Source organism: Protopterus annectens, chromosome 2.part2, assembly GCF_019279795.1.
Source record: "Protopterus annectens isolate FY-2018-M chromosome 2.part2, PAN1.0, whole genome shotgun sequence".
Lineage (NCBI taxonomy): Eukaryota > Metazoa > Chordata > Ceratodontiformes > Protopteridae > Protopterus > Protopterus annectens.
Genome location: NC_056730.1, coordinates 763431031 through 763446417, shown reverse-complemented (window position 1 = coordinate 763446417; position 15387 = coordinate 763431031).

The window sequence follows — 15387 nt, the reverse complement described above, 5'->3', positions numbered from 1 at the left end:
TATTGCTAGATTTGTTACAGGAGCCCCTTTTAGAACACATCACTGCCTGAACCTAAAACAACTAAGCTGGATAGAACTTCCTAATCAGCTCAAACTTCAACAACTCATAATAGCCCACAAAACCCTGCACCAACCCTCCAAAACTCCAATACTCTCTTGCCACATCACACCTTACTATAATCAGAAACAGCTACACTCTTCAAGCAAACTATTAATCAAAACCACTATATCTAAAAACTCTGCAGGTGACTGCCTGTTCTCAAACTCTGTTGGAAAAATATGGAATAAATTACCCTCAGATATCTCATCTCTGACTTCTCTCCCACTTTTCAAAAGGAATCTAAAACTGCATCTCAATACAAAATGGCTATGCCCCTGTAGTAACCCAGACTAATGCTATTTTTTTTCTTGTCTTCTGCCTTTTTTTTCCCTACTACACCCTATAACTCAACACACACTGCCTGTTCTCCAACTTTGGTGGAAAATATGCTATAATCAACCCTCAGATATCTGATCCCAGACCTCTCCCCCACTTTGTAGACCCATCTACACAGTACTTCTTTAAAAAGTCTATGTCCTAATAACTCTACAGGTGACTGCCTATTCTCAAACTCTGTTGGAAACATAATGAGACTTACTCTGTTCTCCTTTTTTCTTTACTTTCCTTCTTCACTATTTTTTTCTCTCTCTCTACACTCCTTTCAGCTTTTCTTTACCTCTCATTACACTTCAGCATTCCTCTTATAAAATTTATGTATTATTTTTTTGTATTGTAATGTTCTTTGTGAAGCACCTTACATAGGTTGTAGTTTATGTATTTTTTGGTTCTCAGATTGTAATATGCAATCTCCTGATTAAAAAAAAAATAAATAAAAAATTTCATTTACTAGTTGTTTACTGTTAGTTTTATACTTGTTATTACTTCTTTTGTAACACCTTCTGAAACCATGTAATACTCATTGGAGCTTTTCTCCCCGGGCCTCTACTGAAAATGGACATATATCCAGATAGACTAGCCCGGTCAACAAATGTAAAATAAATAAAAAATAAAAAATAGTGACAGTCTTATTTACAGATTAAGGAAGCAATACTTCACATAAGGTACAAGGATTTAAGCAATAGGTTAAAGTTTAACTAGTGACAGTCTTATTTACAAGACTAAGTGTTTAGAAGAGAGGAAGTTAAGTTAGAAGAGGAAGAAACAGGGGTGATGAGGGTGGTTAGTCAGGGTTACTACAAGGGCAAAGTCAGTGCTTTTGGAGGTGTTTTTTAAGTTCTAGTTCGAAAAGTGGCAAGGATGTTATTAGAGTTAGTTCATTGGGTAGCAGGTTCCAGTTTTTTCCTTCTGTGTTGGTAAACAGAGAGCCACCAGCTGCATTATTAGGCTTTGCTAAGCTAGCAAGGAGTTTGTTAGAAGAACATAGGGAGTTCAGATTATTGTATGGGACTAGGAGTTTTGATAGTATAGGGGTATTATTGGGTTGGTGAAATATCTTGTGGGCAATTGTGAGTTGGGGGATTTTCAGATGGTTCTGGAATTCAAGCCAGTCGAGTTGCCTGAGATTAGAGCAGTGGTGGGTTCTAAAGGGATTGCCAATAGCGAATCTGGCAATGTTATTATAGGAAGTTGCTAATTTGTTAAGGTTAGTTTTTTTAAGGTTGGTAAATATAGGTGAAGCATACAGAAGGGTTGAAATTAGATGGGAGTGAGCGATCTTGGCTCTAGCTGTTGAGGTTAAAAAGGTTTTATTCTATATAAGGAACTTATTTTTCTGTTGACTATTTTAATGGTGTTGTTTATATGGAAATCAAATGAGAGATTATTGTCAATGGTAAATCCTAAAAGTTTAGTGGTAGAGTCTGGGAGAATAACAGTGCCATTATTTGAAGAGATTGAGAAATCTAAGGGGGGGGGGGCTAGTAGTGGGTGTAAAGAGAAGGAGTTTAGTTTTTTTAGCATTAAGTAAGAGGCAACATTTGGTAAACCATGTTTCTACAGTGTTGAAAACATTTTGAGTAAGAGAATGTAGTTCAGATGGAGAGGTTGCTGAACAAATTAGTGTGGAGTCATCTGCATATTGAATACAGGTGGCTTCAGGGATTGCTACATGGAGATCATTAATAAATAGTGAAAAAAGAAGTGGTCCTAGAATGGAGCCCTGAGGGACCCCGATGGTGACAGGTAAAAAGGATGAGATTTGATTTTCCCAGAGGACTGCTTGTTGTCTGTTGCTGAGATATGATGTAAACCACTTCATGGCCAGAGAGTCAAAGGAAAGAGATTCAAGAATATTGATTAAGCTGTTATGGATAACCATGCCAAAAGCTTTAGAGAGGTCAATAAAGAGTGCAGATGAGAGGATGTTGTTGTTACGGTTTCTATTGATGGTATCTGTGAAGGATATAAAGGCAGTAGTGATACTATGTGATGGCCTAAAGCCATGTTGACAGTTTGCTATTAAGTTATGTAGAGAGAGATGATGTAGAAGTTGTTGGTGAATGCATTTTTCCATAATTTTAGCTAAGGGTGATAGGAGAGCAATCGGCCGATAATTAGAGTAGTCATTAGAGTTTCCACCTTTATGTAAGGGGATAATGTGGGAGATTTTTCAAATATCCAGGATGGTTCCTTCTTGGATTGTCCTATTTATAAGGATAGATATAGGGTAGGCAATTACTTTGGCTGCTTTTTGGATATATTGGGAAGGAAGTTGGTCAGCAGATGGAGTACATGGCTTAAGTTTGTGAAGATTTATAGATGAGAGAAGTAGAGATGGGTAGTAGTTTAAATTGAGAAAAAGAGTGTGTTAAGTTGCTGGGAAGGCTGGAGTTTTCAGAGATAAGATGACTAGCTAGAGATTGTATAGTCTCAGTGAAGAAAGAGTTAAAGGTATTGGCAGTTTGATGGGGAGTATTTGGATCTGCATCAAGTGAGGTGGGTGTTTGGGACTTTCCTGGGGAAAGGAGCTTATTAATGCAGGACCAGAACTTTTGAGGATTATTTTGATGAGTTTGTTGAAGTTTACAGTAATAGTTTATTTTATCTGTGAGCATTGCTTTTTTTGTGCTGTTTCTAAGCTGCCTAAATTGTAGAAGATCGGAACTATTTCTATGAGACCTACATTTAGCCCAGACTTTGTTCCTAAGTAGAATTTGATTTCTAGTTTCATTAGAAAGCCATGGGGCTGGGTTAGACTTCATTCTTATGGAACGTTTAGGAGCATGCTTATCCAGGATAGATAAGAATAAAGTGTTAAAATACTTTACAGCCTCTTCAAGTGGAAGGGATTTTAAAGGGTTCCAGTTACATGCTCTAAGCTCAGTTTGGAATAATTCTGCCTTAAAGTGTTTGGTAGAGCATACTGTCCTAATGATGGGGAGGTTTGGAAAATCCTTTTTTTCTCTTGTGATGTATGTCAAGGAATGATCACTTAGATCATCTGGTAGAGTTCCTACTTTATAAGTTTGTTTCACATTATTTATGAGTATCCAGTCTGATGTACTCTCTTTCTTATTAGGTTTGTTAATTCTGGTTGTAGAGGTTATGGTTTGGGTAAAGCCATGGAGGTTAATATGAGAGGTAGGACTTTCAGCACTAACACTTTTCCAGTCCATATTAAAGTCACCTAGTATTATTGTTTCTTGGGGGTAGGTAGAAGACACTCAGCAGAGTAAATCCTCTATTGTAGTGATATTGTTTCCAGGTGGTATGTAAATGCAGATAATGTATAAATATTTTTTTGCATTGATTTGAAGCTTAGTAATAAGGACTTGCGTTGCTATCCTGGGTTGGATTACATGGTAGGGTAGAGATATGAAGTCCATTTTTAAATAGAATTGCTACTCCACCACCTTTACATTTTTTTCTGTCTTGTCTAACTATATTATAGCCCTGGGGAATAATTTCATTATCTTTGGTTTCTGGTTTCAACCAAGTCTCAGTAAGACAGAGAATATCAAAGGAGTGAATATCTAGGAGGGCATAAGGTGAGCTATTTTATTATTGATGTTTTTGATATTAAGATGCCCTATTAGGAGAGAACTATTGAGTTTAGGGTGAGTTGTTTGGATTGTAGGGTTGGTAGGGCCAGGGTTGGGGTGGACATCACCATCTTTTAAGGAGGGATTATTTAGTTTTGTTAATGAATAGTTGCTAAGGTAGGTAATGATTTCAATTTTTTTTTCTGAGTTTAGGTTATGTTTAATGTGGGAGAGTCTGTGGTATTTGGGTAGTAGGTAACTGGAAATGGAAGTAATGTTAGAATGTCTGTTGAAGGATATTTGTGTGTAAATTGCAGTTTGTTTGTGAGAATGGTTATGATGGAGATAGTGTAGTTTTTCAAAGGAGGTAAGAAGGTAGGTTGAGATGAGGGTAGTTGAGAGTATAATTGTGAGTGTTAGCTTGGAAAGATTAGGGGGAGGCATTTTAGAGGAGATTATACAGTAAGAACTCAAGTATAGGGATGCAAGAGGGAGCAAAGATGTGGAGGAGAGGAAGATAAAAGGATACAGGAAGAGGAGAGTGGGGGAACTATATATACAAGTTGAAAGTAGGAGGAAAGATACCTTAGGGAGTGGCTAATTGTGTGTGATTATTAGAAGATGGGGGTGTGGTGAATTATGTGGGATGAGGTGATGTATGGGATTGGTTGGGTGATAGTGAGGGTGTGGTTTATAGAAGTATAAGTGTAGGAGTACTGGGGTGTGTGGGAATTGGGGGTAGGGTAGGGGAGCAGAGTGAGTCCGCAGGGCAAATGGAGCGGGTCACAGCTGAGAGAGGCTGAGAGGCAACCAGTTATGGAGAGAGACCAAGGTCTACAGGCATAGGAAGGGTAAGAGACAAACTGTTTCTATGTAGCAGAGAAAACAGGTGAGCAGAGGTATGGCTATGCTGCGGAGACAGTTATGTAAAACAGTTTAATAGCAGAGAGAGAGATATTTATAGAAAGTGCCAAAGGCAGGAGAGGAGGTTTATACAGCTGGATAATAGAGAGGGCCAGTAGCAAAAGTAGTGATAGTCAAAGGTGTAAATTTATTAGGCTCCCAGACTAACCTAGGATAATTTCCTATTAAAGCAGTTGTGGGATAAGGGGTATGTACATGAAAAGAGAGTACAAACACAGCTAGCAGAGTCTAGCTGGTCTATCGAGCTAGTTGGTTTCTACAGCCAGTGAGAGATGGTATTCCAAAACCTAAGATTTGATGCCCTCTATTGGATACAGTGGGGAAAGCATTAACTCCACTAGGATAGTAGTATGCATGTATATTTTAATTAGGTACTTAATATGTTAATTTTAACAGCTTTTCAGCTTTGCATTATAGGCTGAATGTTTTATATTTGTTTTTTATGATGAATGTGATTTTGCAAGCTGGAGTTTAGGTAAGGTGATTAGTATAACTGAAGAGTCAGCTGATTGTTTTATATGTCATGTGACTACTCCTAGTATATTTTTTGGTTTACGGAGACTTAAATAAAAGTATTTTGAGATATTATTTTATTGTATCTGAAGAAGCGTTGTGGAAGCAAAGCAAAAGCGCTCATACTTCATGAAACTCGAATTATCTTTTAACTGCTGTGTCTACCGCCTCCTTGGTTTTGCCTTTTGATATCATACATTATGGTCATTTAACATGAATGAAAAAAGTCCTCACTACCAATACTTGAACTCCTGACCCTGTGCACTGCAATCACAGCAATGTACTGCTACACCATCTGAGCTGCAGTAATTGTAATGCTTTTACAAACCTATCATGCACTACAGTCATTTAACATAAGGGAAAATACATATCCGTAGTACTCTCATATATATACATATATATATATATATATATATATATATATATATATATACACATATATATGCATACACACACACACACACACACACACACATATATATATATATATATATGGGTCTACTGCTTTTAATCAACTACCACTTATTCGAAAAAGAGCAGTAGACCACTCAGTTATGCGAAATGCACTTATCTGAAAGTACACTTTCGCGAACACTGCTTTTGCGAACGTATTGCACCACAGTGGAGGAAAGTAAGAAAACATTCTATGTCCTCAACTGTGGTGCAGTAGTCATGGACCTTAGGGTTAGGGCACGGGACATGGTATGGGGATAGTCCTACTAGCGATACCCTTACCATGACCTGTGCTGTAACCCTAAGGTCCTTGACTACTGCACCACAGTGGAGGACAGGCTATTTCCTCCACTGTGGTGTAGTCATGGATCTTAGGGTTGGGCACAGGTCATGGTAAGGATAGTCTTACTAGCTATCCCCTTACCATGACCTGTGCCCTAACCCTAAGGTCCGTGACTACTGCACTAAACTGCAGTACGTAGCCTGTTCACTGAAGTGGGTTTCGCGAAAGTGCACTTTTGATTAAGTGGACTTTCATGTAACCCAGGGTCTGCTGTGTAATTTTGAAGAAGTATATTTTCGAAGTTATACAGTAGACCCATATATATATAAATATATATATTGTACTGCTACACCATCTGAGATGCAGTAATTGTAATGCTTTTACAAACCTATCATGCACTACAGTCATTTTAACATAAGGGAAAAATACATATCCGTAGTACTCTCATATATATATATATATATATATATATATATATATATATATACACATATATATGCATACACACACACACACACATATATATATATATATATATATATATATATATATATGGGTCTACTGCTTTTAATCTACTACCACTTATTCGAAAAAGAGCAGTAGACCACTCAGTTATGCGAAATGCACTTATCTGAAAGTGCACTTTCGCGAACACTGCTTTTGCGAACGTATTAAGGACTCATTCATAAGACAGAAGAGGTCACTTAAGGTTAATCACTTGTTAACAGAGGGGGTGGAGCTAGGAACTAACATTTCTATTTAAGGAGTAAACTAAAACATTTCAGAGCTTTACCAGAAAGGCTCATCCAGACTCTGCTACACTTTGCTGTGAAGGAAAGGTTAGTTTGCTGTTACTTTTTGTATTTCTGTATTGCCTTTCTATATTTTGAATACTGTAGTTTGTTTTCTTTATCTTGTGTTTTGCTTGCATTCTGTTTTAAACAGCATATTAAAACTTCAAAAGAGACCACAGCTCTCTGTTCTGAGTCAAGCAGAATTTTTCCCTCCCTCCCTCCCACCCATTTAAGTTGTCTTGTTAAATACCACTGTCTTTCTAGTTGCCCGCCTCTTATGTTAATCTGACCATATATCTCATTTCTCTCTACTTTCACTGGCTTATGTGAGTAATCACAAAACCATCACTTTTGAAATCCCACCCTTCAATTATTTAAATTTATTGGCCATCCTACAGTATTTCATAGTACCAAAATAACCACCCCTTTCAGTCCATCTTGCTGTTTTAAAAATAGTAACTCTCCACTAAACCTTAACTTTTTAAACCGGTAAAACTCAAGTTACCTACTTTCATATCTAACTTCTCTAGTGCACACTGCAGAGTGCATTCTTTTCAATCTTACCTTTAAGCATCCCTGTTACTAGCACTTTCTCTAATACCTAAAAAGATCATCTCTACTTGACTCCAAGTAGACTTTTCTCTATCTGTTAAACCTAGCACTTGCTCCTACAGTACTTATTACCTTGATACGGCACTCTTATAGATAGCACCCCAAAAAGGCAAAACCCCATTTCTCGGTCACCCACATCCCCCGGAATCTCTTTTAAAGTTTTTTTGTCTAGTCCTTCTAGCATGTCGAGGGATCAGTTGCTAGTGTCCTCTCCTGCTCAGCTGGTGAACCTGGGAATATTGAGGCAATGTTACAATTGCCTCATGTACACAGACAACCCTCTCCTCCTCCCACAAAACACAAATACATGCGAGAGATGCAACTATACGGCCAAACTGGAGGCTGAGCTCTCTCAACATAGGACTGGCAAGACCAGTCAGGAGGAGAAGGTTACCACACACACTATAGACCCAGTCTCACATAGTACCATCACAACCTCAAATCATACACATAAACACACAAAGACATACTCGGCTCTGATCAAAAATCTACCAAAACAGCAGAGGCCACCAAAGCAGACACCCAAACAACCACCACCTCAGAACACAACACCTGCAACACATAGACCTCACAGTCAGAGTGTCAAACAGTCACAGCCCTTAAGGCCAAACACAATGCCAGACACACTAGTCATTGGTGACTCCATAGTCAGACACACTGACGCCCCGCTCACCAGACTGAGTAAGGAGAAGGTCACAGTAAGCTGCCTGTCGGGTGCTAGAATCCGCCACATAACGCAAGCACTCAGGTCTCTCAACAGCAGGTACAAATACGACTCAGTCATTGTCCACGCTGGTGTAAACGACCTGAGACGTACCTCCTTGGACTACATGAAAAGAGACATTGAGGAGCTCTCTGATTATGTAGCCCAGGCAGGTATGACCCTGACCTTGAGCAGTATCCTACCTTCACCAAGAATGATGCCACAATACAGAGATAAGATGATCAGCTTTAACAATTGGCTTAAACTCTGGTGTCATTCAAAGGGGATCCAATGTCTGTCTGCCTGGGATGACATGCTGGACAAGCCACGCTGCTTCAAGGGACGGCTTGCACCTGTCACCCTGGGATTCCGGATATTGGCAAAGGCTCTTGCCACCCCATAGTGCCTTTTTAGGCAAGGCTCAAATTCTAAACCTACCACCCTAGAACACAAAAAGGAAAAAAACTAAGGGTAATGCTGCTCAATGCCAGAAGTCTAAATCTCAAAATGCACGCACTCGAGGCCCTTCTCAGTATGGAGAACATCGATGTCTGTGCAGTGACAGAAACCTGGTTCAAGGCTCCTGAGAGCACCCCAGCACTATCAGGTTTTACCTCTTATCATGCTCCGCCCCAAAATCCGGACAATACCAAGAAAGGAGGGGTATCCATATTCATCAAAGACACCCACACCTCAAGACTGGTGGCAACGCACGATGCATCGGAGACCATCCAGGTGCAATTAACCATAGGCAAGACTGCTCTGCAAATTGTAGCATGTTACAGGCCACCCTCACAAACTCAGGAACCTCACATGGCCTTCCTGAAAACACTAGAGGGATAAATGTATCACCAAACACCATCATACTAGGTGACTTCAATTACCCTAATATAGACTGGGAACACTACTCAAGCCCAAACACCCTAGCCCAAAAGTTCCTGGAATTCATAAACTCAAATGCCATGGAACAACTAGTCACCATCCCCACAAGAGGAGAAAACATACTTGATCTCATCATCACGAACATGGGAGCACAATGTTCAACACCGGAAGTATACCCTCACTGGTGAGATCAGATCACAACTAATCTCGCTGGAGGTCCTCATCCCACCCCCACCTGAAATAAAAAGACCACAGTAAAGAACTTCTCGAAAGCCGACTTCACACTTCTAAAGACTAGTGTGGTCTCCTTTAAGGCCCCGAGCCGGAAAACAGTACTCAAGCCGCTGAATCACTTACAAATGCCTTCTACCAGCACCTGCAGGACTGCATGGATAAGGCAATCCCAAGCAAAACAAAGACTCTTTGTACCAAAGGCAAGCGTCCAGTCTGGTGGACCCCAGCCATAAACAAACTCTACAACAAAAGGAGGAAGCTACTACAAGATAGAGCAAAATCCTTAAAAGGTAAGACACCCTTGATCACTATAAGTAAAAAACTAAGAGCTCTCATAAAATCATCCAAAGCAAATTTTGAGAGAAAAATAGCTAAAGACTCAAAAGACAATCATAAGGCCTTCTTTAGCTATGTTAGAAACCTGGGAGGAACCTCCCAGATATGCTCAGAACTAGTTCAAAATGATGTGAAGATTACTGATCCTACAGACATTGCCAACATACTGGCTGACAGGTTCAGTGCAAACTTCTCCCCCCCAAAAGGAGAGATATCTATACCAAGCGATTGCAGCCCCCCAAACATCTCCAACGCCCAAGTGAGAACTGCTCTCTCCAAAGCAAAAAACACAGCATCCATGGGACCTGATGGTGTCCCCGGCTGTGTGCTCCACGAACTCAACGAGGAATTAAACCCACAGCTAGGACAGCTGTTTAATCATAGTCTTACCTCTGGATACGTACCCAGGGAGTGGTGCACTGCAACTGTGGTCCCACTTCACAAAGGCGGTGCCTCCACCGACCCTGGAAATTACCGGCCCATTAGCTTGACAAGCCTTATCTGCAAAGCCATGGAGAGGATCATAATGGACCTCATAAATAAAGACATAGGGAATTTGCAGACTTTGGATCCATCCCAGTTTGGCTTTGTCAAAGGCAGATCATGCCTTCTAAACTTGGTTGACTTTTTCAAACAGTCACCAAAGCCATTGATGAGGGAAAGGCAGTCCATACAGCCTACCTCGATCTGGCGAAGGCCGATACAATACCCCACTCGGGTATCATTGAAAAACTCATCAGCTTAAATGTTAACCCATACATCACAAGATGGGTTGCAAACTGGCTGAGTGACAGAACCCACAGGGTCAGAGTTGCTGGCGCCATGTCAGACTCAAAGCCTGTCACAAGTGGTGTACCACAGGGCTCAGTCCTGGGCCCACTCTTGTTTGGCATCTACTTTTCCAAGTACAAGCAAACACAGGAGGGTTATGGCTGACAAAGTTTGCAGATGACTGCAAACTGGCGCCATAGTGGAAAACACATCTGACACAGATATCCTTCAGAAGGGTCTCACAGAAACGGATAACTGGTGCCAGAGCCATGGCCTAAAGTTAAATGCCAAAAATGCATAGTCATACCCTTCGGGAAAAACAAGGTTACCCCTAGCTACCAAATAGGTGGCAATCCACTGAGCATAGAAGAAGTTATCAGGGACCTGGGGACCCAGGTTGATAGTAGTCTGTCATTCGACACCCATGTAGCTAAAGTAGTTAGGAAGACCTTCTACATTGCCCACCTTATCATGAAGGGATTCTCATCTAGATCAAGGGAGGTCATAGTCTCCCTATACTCATCACTCATCAGACCAATGATTGAGTACAATGCCCCATTCGGAATGTATCTGACCCGACACTTGCAGCAGCTGGAGAGGCCACAAAAGTTCCTCACCAAAAGGATAAAGGGTCTCAAACATCTGTCCTATGCTGCCCGACTGAAAGAACTCCAGCTCTATTCAGTCGCTTACCGCTTGCTCAGAGGTGACCTTTGCCTAACATACAAGGCCATGTCAAACCCAGATTTGATGAATATGCTTCACCTCAAAAATCTAGATCCGTCAGAGCCACAAGGGCGGGAGACTTAAACCTCGACACGGCTATTAATAGGACGCGCTGGAGGGATAGATTCATCACCCAAAGACTCCCTATGCTATGGAATAAAATCCCGGTATATGTGAGGCAGAGCACCTCGCTGGCCTTGTTCAAGAGAAATCTTGACCAATGGATGGGAGATCGCAGATATACCCCAGGGATTACCTCAGTGTCACTGCTCAACAGAGGCACAGCAAAATAATGGGTATAGTTCCCCATACTAAAGGGGTGGCGTAAGCCACAAAACTATGGGCTAGGCTTGTAAATGCCCTCGGGCAGATAGCCTAGTATGAACCTATGAACCTATGAACCTATTGCACCACAGTGGAGGAAAGTAGGAAAACATTCTATGTCCTCAACTGTGGTGCAGTAGTCATGGACCTTAGGGTTAGGGCACGGGACATGGTATGGGGATAGTCCTACTAGCGATACCCTTACCATGACCTGTGCTGTAACCATAAGGTCCTTGACTACTGCACCGCAGTGGAGGACAGGCTATTTCCTCCACTGTGGTGCAGTAGTCATGGACCTTAGGGTTAGGGCACGGGTCATGGTAAGGGGATAGTCTTACTAGCTATCCCCTTACCATGACCTGTGCCCTAACCCTAAGGTCCGTGACTACTGCACTAAACTGCAGTACGTAGCCTGTTCACTGAAGTGGGTTTCGCGAAAGTGCACTTTTGATTAAGTGGACTTTCATGTAACCCAGGGTCTGCTGTGTAATTTTGAAGAAATATATTTTCGAAGTTATACAGTAGACCCATATATATATAAATATATATATTGTACTGCTACACCATCTGAGATGCAGTAATTGTAATGCTTTTACAAACCTATCATGCACTACAGTCATTTAACATAAGGGAAAAATACATATCCGTAGTACTCTCATATATATATATATATATATATATATATATATATATATATATATATATATATACACATATATATGCATACACACACACACACACACATATATATATATATATATATATATATGGGTCTACTGCTTTTAATCTACTACCACTTATTCGAAAAAGAGCAGTAGACCACTCAGTTATGCGAAATGCACTTATCTGAAAGAGCACTTTCGCGAACACTGCTTTTGCGAACGTATTGCACCACAGTGGAGGAAAGTAGGAAAACATTCTATGTCCTCAACTGTGGTGCAGTAGTCATGGACCTTAGGGTTAGGGCACGGGACATGGTATGGGGATAGTCCTACTAGCGATACCCTTACCATGACCTGTGCTGTAACCATAAGGTCCTTGACTACTGCACCACAGTGGAGGACAGGCTATTTCCTCCACTGTGGTGCAGTAGTCATGGACCTTAGGGTTAGGGCACGGGTCATGGTAAGGGGATAGTCTTACTAGCTATCCCCTTACCATGACCTGTTCCCTAACCCTAAGGTCCATGACTACTGCACTAAACTGCAGTACGTAGCCTGTTCACTGAAGTGGGTTTCGCGAAAGTGCACTTTTGATTAAGTTGACTTTCATGTAACCCAGGGTCTGCTGTGTAATTTTGAAGAAGTATATTTTCGAAGTTATACAGTAGACCCATATATATATAAATATATATATATATATATATATATATATATATATATATACACATATATATATATATATATATATATATATATATATATATATATATATATACATATATATATATATATATATATATATATATATATATATATATATATACACACACTCAACCTCTTACTGCAAGACATCTGCAAAAAGCCTGGCAAAGTGGGAGGAGAAAGGGCAAACAATAGTGAAGTATTTGAAATATGGCTGTTATAAGCTTAGAAGTCTGCTAGAGTAGCATGGTGTATTCTGGCATATATTTCCTGATAGATTTTAGGTCTTAAACGCAAATGATTGTCATCATTTACTGATGTCAATGCTCACATCATCTCACTGATTTGTCAGGAACCGATAACTGTTATGGGGAATAGACCAAACATATGAGCCATGCATCTGGACAGTGTATAGACATCTGGACAGTGGAGAGGCATGACTGCAGTCATGTAACAGAAGAGAAAAAACACAGAGCTGTTAATCATTTCACCCAGTACCTTCTGAACTACAGTCAGACCAACACAACACTACCCCAAATCAGCTCTGAGAAATAACTCATGCATTTGCAAATATATCATGCACTACAGGGATGTAACTTTAGGGAAAAGCAGACATTGGTGAGAAATTGTCCACCCAAAACCATTTGAATCACAGTCACAGCAACATACCAGTACCCCAACTGAACTCTACACTATAACGACTGTTTGAACAAACATCTCCTGATTGCCAGTCGCCCACTACACTGACATATACTGCCCCAAATTACAGTCTACTTGGAATCCTGAGGTGTTACGGGACACATTTCTGTCTGCTCCTACAAACATATACACCTGATAGATCACCAGCAACTGTAGCAGCATACGCAGTCATATAGTAAAGAATCTATGGCACTCATATCTGCCACTCTCCCTACTCAGCACAACAAACATTTACACACTACACTGCTACACAGTCTTGGCAGTCTGTTAACAATGGCCAGACATACATAACTATCAACTGTACAGATTTACACAGAATAAAACAAACAAAATAAAGTCCTTCACTAAAGGTCCACTGCCCAAACGTGGTCCAAGAAACAATGTATAAAAAGAGCAATCAGGCCACCAGGCTGAGTGACACTTTTAATAAAAAACACAAATAAAAGCAGACATACATTGGTTATTCACCATATTGACTTGTTCAACTGACGTCTCTACAATGTCAGGTGACTTTTGTCTGGTGATCTGGGTGGTTACTATGACTTTGGACGTGGTCGGTGCAACTGCAGTTGCCATGGTAATCATATGGGTTTCTGTCTGAGGAAAAACAAGCCTTGGTTATTCACATTACTAGCTGTAGTAGGTAAATGTTCTTTCTGAGCACTGGGGCAAGGAAAAGACATAGTAGTTCTCTTTTCTGGTGGCTGCATTCATTCCCTCTCATTCAGCCATGTAAAAATATGACCTGTCACAAAATCTCAATAATCCCTTACCATTTTCCCAGTTTTTATTTGCTGTAGCTTAACATCATATGCTGCAGTGGAGCAAAAGACATTTTATAATTTATGAATATGATGTTCATCTGAATACAGCCTCTATTCTTCTCTGTAAAGTTTATATGTCTTCCACCAGTTTGCTTTCTTGTGGTGAGAAAAATGTAACCAATAGTCTCATATACGAAAAACTTGTTTCAAGATTAATATGCTGCTATTGTGCTAATAGTTCTGGATAAATCTCTCCTTTTGTAGGCATGCAAGCACTCACAAACCTCTCAGAACAATTCGGTAATCTAAACATGTGACTAAATGAAATCTCTGCCATTGCAGACGTTTCAGTTTCATCAGGTGGTTCTGTAATGTATTTAATAGTTTCGTGAACTCTGTTTCTCTGCTCCCACTAGAATAAATGTCCATTGCTTTTTTTGCTAAAACACCTACATCCAGAGCCAACAAAGGATTGTAGTTTGATGCAGCACTCCTTCTCACTCTTTCCATGACAGACTGAATCTGTCTAATTGGAGGATGATAGTTAAGTTCTACCTCCTTATTTCACTGCTCAGTCATGCATGTAAGGACTCCTGTAAGTACTTGGCAGGATAGTGTAGTGTCCCACACAATACACGGTCTGTAAAATACACTCTGTCCCCATGTCTAGCAGAGGATGTGTATAGTCCTCTTGAAGAAGAAGCTGGATGACTGCATGGGAAATGGAAAAGACACCCCTGGGATCCCACATGTGTCCCAGCTGGACGAAGAAGCTGGATGACTGCATGGGAAATGGAAAAGACACCCCTGGGATCCTGCGTGTGTCCCAGCTGGACAGGGGATACTGTGCTGGCTTTGAATGGATATGGGTGAAAGTCTGGGCTAAGCTTATGAGGGCATCCAGGCCAGTAACCTGGTATCATCTTATAAAGCTATGCACCTAGTACTTTACATGTTTCCTGTATGTATTGCAGACTGTCCTGCAATGTTGTCTGAACTTAATCCCTGTGAGTCTGAACTGTGT